Here is an 18,226-nt window from a genome sequence, read left to right as displayed (position 1 = left end):
AACAAAAGGCTGCTCTCTCTGGAGGTAGGTGCTGCACTTAGAGATTTAAAGGTACAGAAAATGAAAGCATCATCATTTCAAGCCAGGTGCACTCACAGAAAGTTCCCAGTGAGGCCTGCTATTTCCTACTTTGCATAAGAACCCCAGAGGGGTGAAGCGTGTGTATGTGGGGAGGTGGTCAGGCAGGGTTAATGGCACGCAATATATGCTTCTCACACAAATAGACAACCCCTAACACAGAAACACAGCAATTGCCATACAGCCCCAATTAGTCTGGTGTCTTGTCTCTAATAGAAATCAGGAAGGTGAAACAAATCCTCCAGTGAACACTTAAGGAATAACCTGCTCTGAAGAGAACTTTCTTCCTGACCCCAGGCAGATACTGGTGCGCTTCTGCTATGAAACATGAGGGTTGATATTCCACACACATTTTTTGTCCTGTTCCTGCAGATGATCGTCATATAAATGCCTCAACTTTACAGGAATTTGACTATGCTCTTAACTTCAATAATATACTGTGGCAGTGAGTTCTCCAGGTTAATGGTGCATTGTGAAAACAAAAGTGTCTTCTTTTAATATACCTCTTGCTCTGAATCACACACATGCACCTGGTGCACCGTTGGGAAAGTACCACAGAAAATGAAACCTTTCAGCTTTTCTGTATATCCATCAGAGAGAGGAGACTGCATTAGATGGACCTCGGGTTAGGAACTGCCAGTCTGGATCAATCTGTCTACTCCCAAATATGTACTCAACACTACAGCAATTACCACCAGCATCATTCAGATCCATTGAAAGGACCAGTTCCTCCGTCTGTCCCTCGTTTCACGCCACCCTTGTAAGAGGAACTGTTCCTGGTGGGTACACCACTCCCCCAGATTGCAAAGCAAAGTTGCAGCCCCCCAGGAAGCTCTGTCCTGAAGGGAAGAGATGTGGGAAGAGAAATTTATTGGTGACATTGCTAAGTGGAGAGGAAGCCACACAAAGATCTCAGAGTTGCAGCCCTCGGTAAAGAAGGTGTCCTGCATATTTCGATCCTCGTAATGCAAACCAAGGAAGAGCAGACAGGGGAACGCAGTAGATGGTACTGAGCCAATCATGTGCAAGGTGCCCCGTTGATTTGCTCATGTCACCCTCTCCTCGTGGCCCACAGAGGATATAAGCACGAATATTACTACAGCTAGGAAGGATGTGGACAAACTGGAGAGTCCAGCGGAGGGCAGTGAAAATGATCGGGGGCCGGAGCACATGACTTACGAGGAGAGGCTGAGGGAACTGGGATTGTTTAGTCTGCAGAAGAGAAGAATGAGGAGGGATTTGATAGCTGCTTTCAACTACCTGAAGGGGTTTCCAAAGAGGATGGAGCTCGGCTGTTCTCAGCGGTAGCAGATGACAGAACAAGGAGCAATGGTCTCAAGTTGCAGTGGGGAGGTTTAGGTTGGATAGTAGGAAAAACTTTGTCACTGGGAGGGTGGTGAAGCACTGGAATGGGTTCCCTCCTTCCTTAGAGGTTTTTAAGGCCCGGCCTGACAAAGCCCTGGCTGGGATGATTTAGTTGGGGTTGGTCCTGCTTTGAGCAGGGGGTTGGACTAGATACCTCCTGAGGTCCCTTCCAACCCTGGTATTCTAGGATTCTATGAACTAAGAGAAATTCTCCTTCATCTGGAGTCTCTGGACTGAGAGCTTGCAAGAGACAGTCCAGGGTCCTGCTGCCAATCAGGGCCAGCTTTAGGTTTTTTGCCGCCTCAAGCAAAAAAAAATTTGGCGGCTCCCCCCCCACTTTTTTTTTTTTTTTTTGGCTTTTACACTTTTGCACTTTGCAATGTTTTTTGTTTGTTTGTTTGGGGGGTTTTTTTTGACTGTTTAAAATTTTAAAAAAAAACACAGCACCAGATAGTCGTTTTCGTCTCAGCATTTTAGCCCTATAACCACTGGCACCGACGCAACACAGAAATTGGCGTGAGTGGCACTGATAGGGCGGCACAGTACACACAAGTAATTGTGATTCCTGATTTAATTAATCAATAACCATTAATGTTTACACATTTACGCACATTCACATTATGACACAATATTTTTCATGTCATGCTCCTGTCACACTACTGGAGATTTTTTTGATCTTCACGGGGTTTTTTTTTCATACATTGGTGGATTTTTCCAAAAAAAAAAGGATGGCCAGAATGCCGCCCTTGGAAATGTGCCGTCCCAAGCACGTGCTTGCTTTGCTGGTGCCTAGAGCCAGTCCTGCTTCCAGTGTTGCATCTGTGCAAGTGAGCTGGTGCCTGCGATGTGTGCTTTGTCTGTATGCAGCCATGGATTCATTAAAATAAGGTAATGGGATTCCCAGTAGCTTATAGGTGAAATTCACCAGGCTGGAATAGTAGCACTTTGTTTATCCGCATGGAGGTGTCCCGTTGACTGTGCAGCACTGTGCCTGTTTTGTGGCCCCTGGGGTGTGCTGCAGCATACTAGCACTGGGAGGGGAAATGTTTGAAACTCATGCACCTCTGCAGAGGGGCGTGCTGTCCCTGTCACATCCTGCAAACATGGGAGAAGAGGTGGGATTCCAGACCAAAAGGGCAGTGCCAGCAGGACGGAGAGCCCTCCTCTCTCTGTGCCAGGCAATGGTGAAACAAGAATGCAGAAGGGCTGCCGGCTCTTCCAGGCAGATCCGGGGCACCATGATTTTGCCTTGTTCCATCCTTGCCACAAACCAAATGATGCTGCTCTCACCCCAGAAATATGTCAGGATCCTTGGATCATGATCCTCAAAATCAAAGGCTGTCCTATAAGTCATGGAATGAGTGGCAACCCCATCCCATTGTCACTTTGGCGACCACGTACCAGATCCCAACCTGGTTCATCAAGAGGGAGAATCTGTTCTCCGCATTGACCTCCCAGACGTCTTCTGTTCGGCACCGTCTTGCCTTCAAAGGGTTTCTGTGCTCCGAGGGCTGCACTGGCTCTTCAGATCTCCCTGCTGACTAGACAATGTTTGCGCAGTGCTTGGAAGACAGACAACACTTAACACTGTGAGTTGCTGTTATTAGCCCAGGGCTCCCTCTCGTTGGAAAAGAACTAAGGATCCGTAAGCCCTGGTATGTCTGTGCAGGGACAGGACTGGAGCCGGCTCTGGGCTATGTGCAGAAAAACACAGCTAGCTTCCTTCTCACCCTACCCATGGCTTGATGCAGACAGCAGGTCCCTCACAAGTGTGGGCCTAGCCCTAGGAAGGATGTTGTGGCGCTGAAAGGGAGGAATAAAGAAGAAGGGAGGATGAGAAGCTGAAGGAATGAAAGAATACAAGGGTGGGTTGCAGTAGCTCCAGTTTGTTTTCTTTGTTTTACAGCCGCTGACAATTTTCCTTACCGGGATTTTTAGAGATGAGAACAGTCCCTGAGGGCATGGGGCTTCAGCATCCACAGCAGTGCCACTCACCAGGCTTGGTGGCCATCACGCTTGCGCTCAGTCACAAGGTACAGGCTTGATGCAGGAACCACTGGCCGGTGTCCTGCAGCAGGTCAGACTAGATCAGGAGTTCTCAAACGTCCTTTTCTTTTTGCTGGGACCCCCTTTGAAAATATTTCAGGCTGTGATGACACTTGCCCCCAAAATGTGACTACCCTCCTCATACCAGGCCACCCTTACTTCTGCACTGCTGCTGGTGGCAGCACTGCCTTCAGAGCTGGGTCCTCAGTCAGCAGCCACCGCTCTCTGGCCGCCCAGCTCTGAAGGCAGCACAGAAGTTACGGTGGCAAAACCGCAACCTCCCTGTAGCAGGGTGGACCCCCGCTCCTGCCCTGAAGGGTTAAAAACAGTCCGGGGAAGGGGCCGTGGCTGGAGAAAGCAGCTTTAGGCTGGGCTGACTGGGGCAAAGTGGCTGCAGCTGGGGCCGTGCCCCAAACTGAGCAACAGGGCCTTATAAGAAGGCCAGGGAAGCCAGGAGCAAGCAGTCTTCCTCTGCCTGTAGAGGGAGATGGGCCTGGCTGCAAAGAGCTAGAGACAGGGTACCGGAGTGAAGCAGGGCTGGGGAAAGGCAGAGGAGCTGGGGAGTTCCAGCCTGGAAAGCCCCAGGCTGTGACCTAGCATTGGGCTAACAGGTACTGGGGGTTGCAGAGGGGCAACCCAGGGGTAGGCCAAGGCAGCAGGTCCAAACTCTCCTTGCCAGTGATGAGTGGCTGATACTGCAGTCTGCCCCAGGGCGTGGGGCTAGACAATGACTGGTGGTAGCCATATACTGAGGCAAGGTGAGAATAGTAGGTGGGAGTTCCCTGGGGAGGGGAGACCCTGAGAGAAATGGGTTACTGCCAGGGGCAGCACCCCAGCTAACAGGGCACCGGGGTCCTGGGACGAACACGGGGGCCAGAGGAAAAGCGGATCACTGGCCTGCAGAGGGCGCTCTGGAGCTGGAACAAGCTAATTCCTGAGTCACCAGCAGGAGGCGCTGCAGGGGTGAATCCGCTTGTCTACACTCCGCTACAATAGGTTTGTGACCCCCTTTGGGTTGGGACCCCTTGTTTGAGAGATGCTGGACTAGATGATCATCACAGTCCTGCGTCTTTTTCAAGAGCACTGCAATTCTTGGGGGGCAGCAGCCGCCCCTGATATCACAAAGGAGCTAGCGATTGGTGGTTACAATGTGGCTGGAAGCCAATCACACCACCTGCTTTTTGGCATCCCTCAGCCAAACCCACATTATAGTTATGGTCTGTGGTTTCCTTTCCTTTCTGAGACGAGGGGACGGTAGATTTTTCTCATCGACTGTTGCCAAATAACGGCTTGACAGGCAAAGAGTATTAAGCAAAGCTGAATTAACCTTTACTTCAGTCCCGGGCAAACACTCCCCCTCTTAATCCTGGAGTATGTTATTAAATACACGTTTCCTGCACACCCATGCCAATGTGTGTGTGTGTGTGAGTGAGAGAGGGAATGTTTGAGTCCTCAACCCTGTAAATGTTTGTCCAAGTTGATTAGACCCATTCAAGGCCAAAGTCTGCGTGAAAACAAAATTTGCCCAGCGGAAGGAGTGGCTCTGCTTTCCAAGAGATGAGTCCAATAAGGAATCGCATTCTCTGGATGGACAATGTTATTAGAGTTGCGGTTTGAACCTACACACATAAAATAAATACATTAAAGTGTCCTGTGTGTGACTTAACGACTTCAGCATGGGCCTGTTGGGAAATATTACACTGGGAATCACAGCCTATGATCCGGGAACACTGCCAAACCAGACGGGCTTTGTTTTTCTCACGGCGGGATATGCTTTTCTTGTGTTCAAGATGATGTTTGAGAAACTCCTTCAAAAGGCCTCTCCTCTTTTAGTGCCTACCCTTCCATTCCTCATCGTACATAAGGAAGACAGTCTCAACCCTCGTCCATCATCTTTCCTGTGAACTCTGTTGTCAAGATCATTTCATTTGCTGAAACCAGTCTATAGTCATTGCTACGTGCCCTGAGCTGGGACTCACACTCTGAGTGTAAAGTCTGGCTGCTGAGTAAATAGTTTTCGTTAGCTACGTTAATTTGATGGCCAGGACATTAGGAATCAGCCTCCTTTGTGCAGAAATAAGAGAACGGGGCTTGTTCATTTTCCCCACTCATATTGGCTCAATAGATATTGATCTACCTGCTGAATGCATCTTAGACCCTAGCAGGCTGTCTCCAAGGTTCGCATATCAGACTGGGCCTGGGGACAGGAAAGTGACTTTTTCCAAGGTCAGGCTGGATCTCAAACATGGTTGTCAGAGCAGAGCAGCAAGCAGGGTGGGAAAAGTCATGGACTTCTCCTGTACAGCAGTAGTATCTGCCTGTCCATCCACCTAGGTACTTACATGATCTTCATCTTGGTAGAGAAGCCAGGAATGGGCCACAGGGGATGGATCACTTGATGATTTCCTGTTCTGTTCATTCCCTCTGGGGCACCTGGCACTGGCCACTGCTCTGACCCAATATGTCCATTCTTATATTCTTAGAGTCTGCTGCTTGGTTTAATGAGAGGCTAATTTGTCACTGTTGGTCTCAGGTGGGATATGTCGCTTGGCCAGCAAACCCTGGGTTTGTAGGGGTGAGACAGCCCTTTTCCCACTGAGCAGTAAGTAATTAGGTTAAATTCACCTGGATCTGATTTCTGATTGTCCTGGGCTTCTGGGCAATAAGGCTGCTGGGGCCTATATGAGCAGGGGCGGCTCTAGGCATTTTGCCACCCCAAGCACGGCAGCAGGCTGCCTTCGGCGGCTTGCCTGCGGGGGGTCCGCTGGTCGCACGGCTTCGGCGGATCCTCCGCAGGCAAGCCACAGAAGGCAGCCTGCCTGCTGCCCTTGCAGCGACCGGCAGAGCGGCCCCTGTGGCTTGCTGCCCCAAGCACGCGCTTGGTGTGCTGGGGCCTGGAGCTGCCCCTGTATATGAGATCATGAGACACAATTTATCTTGCCTCTTGCAGGTCTAGGTTCAGACTAATCGCTTGATCTGATCTGGCCCCTATAAGAGGCCCCTGGACTTTAGATGAATGTTGCCGTCTTTGAGGTGCTGCCCTCAGGGGGTTAGAAACGACGGATTTTCTTTACCATCTAATGCAGTGGTCCCCAACATGGTGCCCGTGAGCACCATGGCACCTGCCGGGGCATTTATGTGTGCCTGCCTAGTGCCCAGCAGGGGAGAGAAGCTGCAGCCCCACGCCTGCCGGGGCCAGAGAACTCCAGGCCTGCAGGCTGCGGGCGCCGGTGTTCTTGGTCCCTGGCAGGCGCGGGGCTGCGGCTTAAGCTGGAGAAAAGCCATGGCCCCGTGCCTGCTAGGGACAGAGAACTCCGGGGCTGCAGATGCCAGTGTTCTCTGTCCCTGGCAGGGATGAGGCCCACCTGGTGCCCAGCAGGGGAGAGAAGCCGGGCCCCACACCCACTGGGGACAGAGAACTCTGGGGCTGCAGGCTGCGGGCGCCAGTGTTCTCTGTCCTCCAGGCTTCTCTCCAGCTTCTCTCTGCACTGCCCAGAACTGGCGCCAAAAAACCCAAAAAAACAAAAAAACAAAATCAAAAAAACCCGCTCTGACTCTGCAGAATGGACGGAATGCCGCCCCGTAGCATGTGCTGCCCGAGGCACGTGCTTGGTCCACTGGTGCTTGGAGCCGGCCCTGTATGTGAGTAATTGCTGGCGCCCGCCACACTCTTCTGAAAACATGAATGTGCTACTGGCCACAAAAAGGTTGGGGACCACTGATGTAATGTGTAAGCTGGTCCTTTGGAGGGGTCACTGGTCCATGTGCAGGAGGGGATGGAGGCTGCGTGACCGAGAATACCCCACCCTCTAGGGTTTAAACATTTAGAAATTTCCTCCCCGCTGTATCCATGATGGAACAACCCAATGTTCCCGCCCATGTTCTCACATATGGGATCCCTTGTCCTTTTTCTGACTGTTGTCCACAAATGGCCCCTCCTAGCAGTTCAGGCTCAGAGGTAGATGGGGAAGACCTCAGCTTCCAAATCTGGGTTTCAAAACTCCCCGAGTTTCAGGGGTGTTCAGATCTGGGGCACTGGTCCAGGCCCATCTCCAATAAATGGCCAAAGACGCTGGCGGTAATTGCTGAATTTCTATGATTTATAGTCCTTGCTGTGACCTATAGCAAGCAGACACATGGGGAAGCAATACCCCAGTTCCGTGCTTTCAGTGAAGGGTTGGTTTTCTGGACTAGTAATCAGCATAGTCATGCACCGCTCAGCATAGTCATGTCACCGCTGAAATGCGGCCACGTCTGGGGTGGAGTCCTGCACCCAGCCAGAACACTCCACACGGCACCGTGGCATCGGGAGGGGAGATTTTAGCTGTGGGCACTGGGACAAATCCTTTCTCATTAGGATCACCACCGGTAGAATAGATAAGACCTTGGTTTTAAGGTCTCATGAAAAAAAACACACCCCACCCAATCCAAAGCCTGCCCAGAGGTCAGTTTGTCTACCTAGGAAGTACCACACAGAGGAACTGGATGGGAACTCTAACCAGTGCAGGAGTTTGGCAGCTGTTACTAGACCTAATTCTGATTTTTTGACTTAGCCATTTCAGCAAACAGAAATGTGATACTGTTCTGGCAGGAGCCACCAAGTGGTGCTGTCACACAGAGTGGCACATTGCTGTTCTTGGTGTTATGGTCAGTCTTTGAAGAAGTGCGGTGTTGTTGTTAGCATTGTGCACGTCTATGAATAGAAGCATTGCGGCTTGCAAGCCGCAGAAAGTTAGACGCACTGGGCAATATTGGCGCCCTACCTTAATCTCTCTCACTGGGATCAATTCTTAGGGCAGCGTTGCTCCCTGGGAACAGGGCTTGTCTGTATGTCATTTGTGACCACCTCTGCTTCAGGACTGGTGCGGTGTAAAGAAACAAGCTGCACTAGCAATATGCCCAAACTCCACATCACTGATGTCTGCTGCAGTGGGAGGCCAGCCTGAAAGGCTCTGACATCTGCTACCACTCAGCAGTGAGGTGACAGTATGTGTCTCCCACAAAGTCCATCCCTGCCACCCCTCTCTGGACCCCTGGGTGAATCCCCAGAACACACCCTACAACCTCTCATATAGGGGTGCTGGAGCAATTTTTATAGTGGGAGTGCTGCTGATGGAAACCATGGATCTGGTTTGCTATCACTACTTCAAGCCAGGAGATGTGGCAGAATCCCCAGCATGCACAGTCCCCGCATGTCAGGAAGCAAATATGCCCTGTCCCCTTTTTGGGATGGGGTAGGGGTCATTATAGCCCCGTGGTTAAGTCCATTCAACCTCGCTTAGCCTCGGGATGGTGTGGCCTATGAGCCAAAGTTAATATGGCTGCCTTTCTCTCAGGGCTGGGTGGTGTAATAGCCAGAGTCAGTATGGGTGTGTTGAGCCTTCCAGTAGGACAAAGCTGCAAACAGTCTAGGAAGCTCAGCTCTCAGGCAAGGCGGAGCTACAAGTTGTCTAAGGATCAGGGGCTCTCTGACCCTTTATGTGGGATAGAGCAGTAGATTGGCTCAGGTAAGTGGCAGACAAATGCAGGCCTCTTGGCCTAAGGTGGGGAGGCTGCCACCCCTGGGATGGAGATGGCAGCAGGAGGTAAGGAGGACCTGGGCCCACTCTACTCCACCAGGTCCCAGCCCAGGGCCCTAACGGTGGCAGATGGTTCCGCCACTGGGTCAGCAGGGATCTGACTGCAACAGGCTGACAGCATCCGACCCAATGGTCAGCCCCCATGGTCACTTCCTACCCCATCTCTTAGTGTGGTGGTCTGGGCGTCCCCAGTGTCTCACAGTTCCTCGGTTCGGGCAGTTCCCAGCGGTTCCAAGCTGTCACAGGCATCCTCTTGTGTCGTGGTGGGACTGGCTTCCGCAGGCTTGAGTTTCAGCAGCAACCAGGCTGGAGCTGGCTGACTGCATCCTCCCTCTTCAGTGCTCAGCCTTGACTGAGCTGAGTAGTTGCTCCCTTTATAGCTGGTGTGACAGTGCACGCTCCGTATGATGTTATGAAAATATGCTAATGAGTGAATATAATGTAACTGGAACATGCTTCGTGCAAAAGGTCTCTTGTAAGACATCATTACAAAGCTTATAATCTTCTGAGTGTGGGCATCCTATTTGTATGAATGCATCATTCTTGGATCTGAAACTAGTGAATATAACTCTGAGGGCCTATTTTAATTATGCAAAGTGTGGGCCATTAATGGTGGGTTAGAATCTTAATGGCTCCCATCAACTCGGACAATTGACTGTAGATGGCTCTGTTTACTTGCAGGCCTTCCTGTGAGTTGGGCTGGGAAGAATGAAGGCTTGGGGTCTTACAGTGACGTGATCATGTCACCTGGTACTGGAATCCATCTTTAACCTGGTGCTTTTCCATTTAGAAGGAGGGGTGGGGACCCAGAGAGGGACAAAGGATTCCTGCCTTGTTCCAAAGTTATACAAGGGGGTGGCACAGAACAAAGGGGGCTGCAGTCATGAGAAATCCCCTAGCTACCACCTGCGCTGGAACAAGGGCTGCACCAGGGGAAAGGATTGAGCCCAGACTAGGAAGGAGTCTGGTCTGTGATAGAAGCTCATTGGATCATCTCTGAGGGGGAGATTTTATCTCTAATCAGTTTCCTAATGTATTAGACTTAGACTTGCGTGTTTTTGTTTTATTTTGCTTGGTAACTTACTTTGTTCTGTTTGTTATTACTTGGAGCCACTTAACTCCTACTTTTTATACTTAATAAAATCACTTTGGTTTATTAATTGCCCCAGGATGAGTAATTAATACCTGGGGGAGCAAACAGCTGTGCATCTCTCTCTATCAGTGTTATAGAGGCTGGACAATTTATGAGTTTACCCTGTATTAGCTTTATACAGTGTTAAATGGATTATTTGGAGTTTGGATCCCACTAGGAGCTGGGTGTCTGGGTACTAGACACAGCACCACTTCTTAAGCTGTTTCCAGTTAAGTCTTCAGCTTTTGTGGGACATGGTTCAGACCTGGGTCTGTGTCTGCAGCAGGCTAATGTGTCTGGCTCAACAAGACAGGGCACTGAAGTCCCAAGCTGGCAGGGAAAACAGACTCAGAGGTAGTCTCAGCATATCAGGTGGCAGTCCCAAGGGGGTCCCTGTGACCCAGCCCGTCACACCTAGGCTGTAGTTGGAGGATGCCCAGCAGTGCTGAGAGGGCACGGCCTCCTCAGCCAATAGGGTGGGGATAACCCCTTCCAGACCAGCGTGGGGCAAGAGCGCCCTGTCACACAGCACCACTGCTGTCTTGGCAGAAAAAGGACACAATTACATTATAATGATATCAAGGAGATTATTGCTGAGGCTGCTGGACACAGACAGACCCCGTGGTTCTCTCTGGATCTCTAGCTCCCAGACTGACTTCCAAGGCCTGTGCTTTCTAGGTGTCAGCACACAAGGGTCTGTCAGTCACGGAATGGACAACTATATGCCAAACACCTGTGTACTTCGGTGGAAGATCCATGAACTTTAACAGCTAGATGAGCTAACAGAGACAGGCGGGGAAATCAGAGGTAAGAGGCTGCACTCTCTGTTCTCTGACTGAGCTGTCTCAGAGGGGGAGAAGGTCAGATAAGCCTTCCAGGAAGCCAAGGAAATGAAAATTCTGTTTATGGGGAGATGCCAATGCAAGCAAAGAAGGCCAAGACAAATTCTAAAATAAGCAAGCGAATCTAAGCACATGGAGCACAAAGCATGTGCCCTGGCCCTGCAGGACGAAGGACATGGCCGAGATGGAGCTGCCAGGAAAGGGGACCACGGAAGAGACCTATGTTCAGTGTCTTATGGATGCAGCGGCTGAGGCTCCTGTTCCTGGGCTAGTCAGCCACAGGTTCAGTTCCCCGTCTAGCGATGTGGGGGTAGCACCATGGAGACCTCACAACTGGTCCTTCCTTGGAGCAGCAAGGAGGATTTGGATGGGGGAGACCTTCAGCTGGTGTGAACTGGCATTGAAGTATATTTGCATCCGCTGAGATCTGGCTCAAACAGCTGCTCCCATTAGCAAGAGATGACGCTTAAACCTAAAGGCATCTACAAAGAGCCTGCATGCTGCATCTAAGGACAGCAATCCCAGCATCCTCCCCTTCCCAGCAGAAGGCGGGGCTTCCCTAAGCACCACCTACCCTGTTCCGATCCCTGCCCCACCCCATGCTGGGAACATGAGGGGTAATGTGTTCATCTCCAGGAAGCTCTGGAGAGAGAGACGGGGTTAAGAAGAAGAGGAATGGTCCATACAACACCCGGGCCATATCTGCAGGGAGATGGTGGAGACGGTACCCAGGTCTTGTGCTGCTTCTCATCCCTCTAAATGATCTGGACAGGCCAAACCAAGAGCAAAGTCCATCAATGAGGCAGCAGAAGGCGGGATGGAGACGGCTTCTGAGTGAGCCGACGCGGAGTTAAGGAGAGGCAAATGGGGCTGAAAGCCGCCAAGCGGTGTGCACATGCTTGGCTTCCAGACAGAAGGAAACAGGAGCGCTGAGTCTGGGCGCAAGACGGGGCTTGAAACAGGAGTGAGTGGGGCCTGCAGCCTGACTGTCAAAGCCATGCCGGGGCTGCGCAGGGACCTGGCGTTCAGTGTGTCTCTTGGACTTAGCCGCTACAGGGCCGGACCAGCGCCCCCCACTGAAGGAATGGGCCAGCCTGAAGCCATGGCCTAGGAGAGACTGATGTTGAGGTTATTTTCTCCATCCTCCCGATGCAGAATTTCCCCCTGGACCTTCTAATGTCTCATTTTAAATTCCCCTGCAAGTGGGGCTCCAACCTTTCCACAGCATAGCCTTTCTCCTTCCCACTTTGGATCAGAACTCACTGTTACAGAACATTTCCTGAGATGCAGCTTGGGTTTTCCTTTACTCATTGTCACCCCATTGCTTCCAGCTCCATTTCTTCAAATTAATCCAAACCATCTTCTCCCTCCTTGGCATTTTACCCTTCAAATACTTGTAGTCAGTTAGCAGCACCTCCTGTAGCTCTTATGTGGCTAACCTCTTGCCCTGCATCCCTGCGCGCTGTGAAACAGGTGCTGGGTTTCTTCTCAGAGGTGGCTTCCTGGCACTGGAGGAGGGGCATCTACACCAGCTCTAGTTAGAGAATGGAAAGTATTTTCCATGGAAAAATTAGAAAGAAACAGAAAAAAAAATCTTTAAAAAAAAGTTTTCTCACAAATAAATCAACAAAATCTGGAGTTTTTGAAGAATAGGACAATTGTATGACTAAAAAGCCTGGATTCTGTGAAGAAATAAGGTTTAAAGCAGCATACACAGGAGGCACATGAAGCCCTGTAGAAAGGGGCATTCCACGCTGGGCTAACACAGAGGGCATCCTGTGGGTGGTGTCCAGTCTAATGGATTTGCTGTAAGCCAATCAAAGCACTGGGTATTCAGGCAAATAAGCTTTGAGTGGACTTCGCAATCCCTCCCGCCCACAAGCCTGAAATGTGAAGGGGGCAGAGATTTGGGATGGCGGAGAACCAGTCGGTGGTTATGGGTCTATAACCAGACTCCCAGTAACATGCATTGCATGCTGGATAGCAGCATCTCTGGCCTCTCTCCTGCTGTTCTCTGTTCTGCACTCATCTGCTTTTCATCAGCAGAGCCAGCTCCAGGCAGGTTTCTTCCATTGGACACAGCTGAGGCACCCCCTGGGAGCAATCATCTTCCCAGAGCCTCCAAGCTAAAGGGCAAGAATTTCCTGCATGGATTTTTTTTCATTGCAACTCGTGTGTGTTGTTTGTTGTTACCACGCGGAGACCAAATAGAGGATGTGTCAAAGCTGGGCCTGGATATCGCTTGCAGCATCCACATTGAAGGGCTTGTGCCCAGGGGCAGCTGCGGATGGTTCGCGGAGAGTACCAGCAATCATGGCGGTGCCCTTTCGTTTCTCTTCTCGCTTCCTTTCCGGTGACCTGCCAATAGGTGTGGGAGGGCGGAGAAGCAGAGGGTTTTCATAGGGGACTGCGATCTGGTCTCTGGGTGTCATGTGTACTTGCCCAGAGCAATAAATGAGTGCATTTTAAATGCGTCTTGAATAGGGCAGGGTTTTGTCCTGCAAGTTCCACTCAGATCATAATCTATAGGCAACAGCATCCGCCGAGGAAGGAGCAGCCCATGCTCCGTGACAGTTCTGGAATGGCCATGCATTGCATATGATGCAGTGTAGCTGGTAGGTTTGAGCGCAGTACGTGGAACGGATGGGAATGTATAGGAAGATGGCTACTACCATTCTCCATCTAGGCCTCTCTCATGCCTCTGATAGTAGCCACCACCAGATGCTTCAGCGGGATGCTATGCACACAAGCCTCACGCACACCATTAGTAACAGCTGTGTTTATGTAACCAGTGTCGTGATACTCTTGTCTGACTCAATTACAACACCACAGATTGGTTGTGTGCACCTGGCATCATTCCTTCACCATGCAGCCATGTGTCATCTGTGTTTGTGGGTCCCCACCCATCATCCCTTCTAACCATGTTTATTTCAGAGCATGCTGGGAAAACTCTGGGCAGCTATCCCATAGTGCCTCAGGAGTGGCCTGGGGGACATACCTAGAGAGGGATGTCCTAATGCACAGAGAGAAGAAAAAACAGCCAGTCCATTTACACAAGCACAGTGAAGGTGTTCGCACAGCAAATAGCAGTGTGAGGACATGATTGCTGGAAGACAGCCACGTGCAATTCAGACCATTGACAGAGATGATACACTGTTCATTATCACGGTTACTAAGCATATATCAACCAGGCTCAGGAGCAGCGCCAGGGTTTTTGGTGCCCTAGGCGAGGGTCCTTCCGCGCTCCTTGTCGGTGGCAGCAATTCTGCGGTGGGGGGGTCCTTCCGCGCTCCCGGTCTTCGGGGCACTTCGGCAGTGGGTCCGGGAGCGAGTGAAGGACTCGCTGCAGAATTACCGACGATGACCCAGAGCGCGGAAGGACCCCTCGCTGCCGAATTGCCGCCCCCCCAAATCCTGGTGCCCTAAGCGACTGCCTAGGTCGCCTAAATGGAAGCACAGGCCCAGACCAGGCTGTGTCAGGACACAGCATTATGTTTAAAGCCAACCTGGTTACAGAGTAGAGGCCTTAATTCACCAGGAGCGTGACTAGGGCTGGTCAAAAATTTTCCACCAAGACACCTTTTTTTTTTTTTTTTTTTTTTTTTTTACAAGAAAATGGGAGTTTGACTAACCCATGTTTTTCGTGAGATGTGCCTGCTCTCCATGGAACGTCTCGATATTTGGTCAAAAAGGCAAATGCCCCCAAACCTGAAATGTTTTTGGCCAAAACATGAAATGTTTCAATTCAAAATTGTGCTGCTGCACCTCATGGGAGTTGTAGTTCAGATGCCTTATGCTCACACTCTCTTCTGTGAAAAACAACGAGGAGTCCAGTGGCACCTTAAAGACTAGCAGATTTATTTGGCATAAACTTTTGTGGATAAAAAACCTACTTCTTCAGATGCATGGAGTGAAAATTACAGATGCAGGCATAAATATACTGACACATGAAGAGAAGGGAGTTACCTTACAGGTGGAGAACCAGTGCTGACAGGGCCGGTTCAGTCAGGGTGGATGTGGTCCTCTCCCAATAACTGATGAGGAGGTGTCAATACCAAGAGAAGGAAAATAGCTTTTGTTGTGAGCCAACCACTCCCAGTCCCTATTCAAGCCCAAATTAATGGTATTAAATTTGCAAATGAATTGCAGCTCTGCAGTTTCTCTTCGAAGTGTTTTTGCTGCAGGATGGCTACTTTTAAATCTGTTATTGAGTGTCCAGGGAGATTGAAGTGTTCTTCTACTGGCTTTTCTATATTACCATTCCTGGTGTCTGATTTGTGTCCATTTATTCTTTCACATAAAGACTGGTTTGGCAAATGTACATGGGACATTGCTGGCACATGAGGGCATATATCACATTAGCAGATGTGCAGGTGAATGAGCCCTTGATGGTCTGGCTCAGGTAGTTGGGTCCTCTGCTAGTGTCGGTAGAGTAGATATGGGAACAGAGTAGGCAATGGGGTTTGCTACAGGGATTGGTTCCTGGGTTAGTGTTTCTGTGGTGTGGTGGGTAGTTGCTAGTGAGTATTTGCTTCAGGCTGGGGGGCTGTCTGTAAGCGAGGACTGGCCTGCCTCCCAAGGTCTGGGAGAGTGAGGGATCGTTTTCCAGGAGGGATTGTAGATCACGGATGATGTGCTGGAGAGGTTTTAGCAGGGGGCTATTTGTGATGGCCAGTGGTGTTCTGTTATTTTCCTTGTTGGGCCTGTCCTGAAGTAGGTGACTTCTGGGTACTCATCTCACTCTGTGGGCCAGGCTTTCTAGCTGGACTACATCTCCCATGATGCATTGCCTCCCCTTGTGGGGAAAAAAGTCATTTTAGTTTTTTCACATTTTCTCAGAAACAAACACCTATTTTCCCACCAATGGCAATCATGACCCTGAGATCTGGGGAGGGCAGATATTTCTGTTAGTCAGTCAGTCAGTCTGGAAACCCAGCTTAGTAGATCAGCTTGGGTCAGAGTGGGAAGGAGGAACTGAAATCTTTGTCAGCACTTTTAGATTCAACAGCAAAATTCAGATTTTTTCAACTCACCTCATCTTGGTTTTTGATCCTTCTGTCCCCAAAATGTCCATAAACTTCCTCGCTGGCCAGATTAACCTCTCTCTTAGCCCACTTGCCGACTTGTCTCACCTAACCGCTGGGTACGGCAGGGAAGCGTATGCACAGATAAAATGAACACCTGCAGCATACCTATCCCACATCTTCAGCTAGGATCCAAACCCTATATTCTCCTTCACTCAGTGGCGCACCAGCCCCGTTCCTCTGAGTGGGACAAACAGGGTCTCAATAAGGTTTAGATTTCTCTGCACACTGCGTGGCAGTTCAGAGCAAGCTTCTAGGCTCTCGCTACTCTGCAGGGCTGGGCTGGCCAACCCAGAGGAAAGGGACCCCATGTGAGAGGGGGAGGAATAGCTCAGTGGTTTGTGCATTAGCCTGCTAAACCCAGGGTTATGAGTTCAATCCTTGAGGGGGCAAGTGGGGCAAAAAAAATCTGAGGATTGGCCCAGCTTTGAGCAGCGAGTTGGACTAGATGACCTCCTGAGGTGCCTTCCAATCCTATGATTCTATCTGTTTTAGAACAGTACCTTCCCTATAAACTTGGGGCTCAGATGGTGGAGGATTTAAACTGGACCTCTTTAATTACATTGTTGGGTTGCTGTGAGTTACAGCTTTCCTCCTGCCCCACTCACCACACCTTGACTTCCAAAGAGCTCTATAAGAGTATGCACAAGGGAAAACAGCACACCAGCAAAACCTTGCATTGCTCCTCAGGAAAAGTTAGGAGCAGCAAAACAAGGGGAAAATTAGGTCCTCCATGTAGGGATGCAGAACCACACCTGCTACTCAGAGAACACAAAACTACCAAGGAGTCTGGCTACCCCCTGATCAGAGAACACAAGCAGCAAAAGAATCAGCTCCTGACCAGAAATAGGGAATAACCTTCTCTTGCCCATTTTGTATTTATATCACCCCCCAGCGGCTTCATGCAGGTGTGTGACAGAGCAAACTGCCACAGGGTGGGAGAAAAAAACCCAGCCCAGCAGCTGGCTCCAATTATCCAATCCTCTCCCAGGCTGCTGGAAGGGGCAAGGCCTGGGCCTATGTAAATCAGACTCATCTCATCCAGTGGTTCTATATCCTGGGAAATTTCCCAAAGCCTGGGAATTTGAGTAAAATGTTGTGAATGAAAATTCCCAATGTCCCAGATTGAAACATTTTACTCACAAATTCCCAGGTTTTGGGAAATTTCCCAGGATATAGAAGCACAGTAAAAAAAACTTTATCTGGGAATTTTTCACCAGATTTGGGAAATTTTTAGTGCTAGGTTGGGAAAAGTTGTAGAAGCACTGATCTCATCCTACAGGAGGGGCGACGCTGTGGGAAGCTGAGGGATGGCCCTGAGGAAAGGCAGAAAGGGACAGGATCCTGGAGGAGAAGGAGAGGCAGTCACCTTGGGGGAAAGGGTTCTAAGTTTGGAGAAACTTGACCACAGACTAGGGTTGCTTTCCCAGGAAACACTGGACTTGCCTGGGAGGTCAGAGAACATATGGGGTAATGCTGCTAAAGACTCTTGTGTTGCTGATAACTAAATACTGACACCCCCTTTTATAAGCACTCCTCTGACTTCCCTTCTCCCCAGTTTTTCAGAGGTGGTTAAATCATGGCAGGGAGTAAGTAGCTGGGTATTGTCATGCCCTCCAAGGGAAAGGGATGATCATTTGCTGCAGCAGCAGCCACCTGATTATAGGGTAGTGACAAGAACTGCAGTTCACTGATAAGAAGAATGCTCTTAATCAGAAGGGAGCGGCTGAGGCATCTAAGCTTCAGGTTCAGAGCACCTAAGGTCTCTAGAACTACAGACTGCAGTCTCGGCATGGTCAGCTCAGCCCTTCATCCTTCCCAGGAAGGTAACAGGGTCCTTTGCTGTTTACTGGGTCAGATCCGGAAAGGTCTTGAGCTCCTGCCGCTTTGCACAGGCTTTGGTCCAGTGTGGGCTCATTCAGATGACCTCTCTGTCATAGCTTTCCTACTCAGATTTGAACCTTAGCGTTCATAACCTGAGAAGCTAGCATGAACCCTCTAAGCTTAGTTACCAGCTTAGATCTGATATCGCTGCCACCAGCCAATTTCCAGTGTTTGGCTCACTCTGGTCTCCCCAAAACCTTCCCTGGGGAACCCCCC

General features: G+C 50.1%; 1 protein-coding gene across 2 annotated transcripts in view; it reads left to right on the top strand.

The window, feature by feature from the left end:
* Positions 1 to 18,226, top strand: part of SCARA5 (scavenger receptor class A member 5) — a 155,144-nt gene that overhangs the window by 106,883 nt on the left and 30,035 nt on the right. The gene's annotated exons all lie outside the window — the stretch shown is intronic.

This window comes from Chelonoidis abingdonii, chromosome 3, assembly GCF_003597395.2.
Source record: "Chelonoidis abingdonii isolate Lonesome George chromosome 3, CheloAbing_2.0, whole genome shotgun sequence".
NCBI classification, from domain to species: domain Eukaryota; kingdom Metazoa; phylum Chordata; order Testudines; family Testudinidae; genus Chelonoidis; species Chelonoidis abingdonii.
This window is presented reverse-complemented; position numbering and strand designations above follow the sequence as displayed.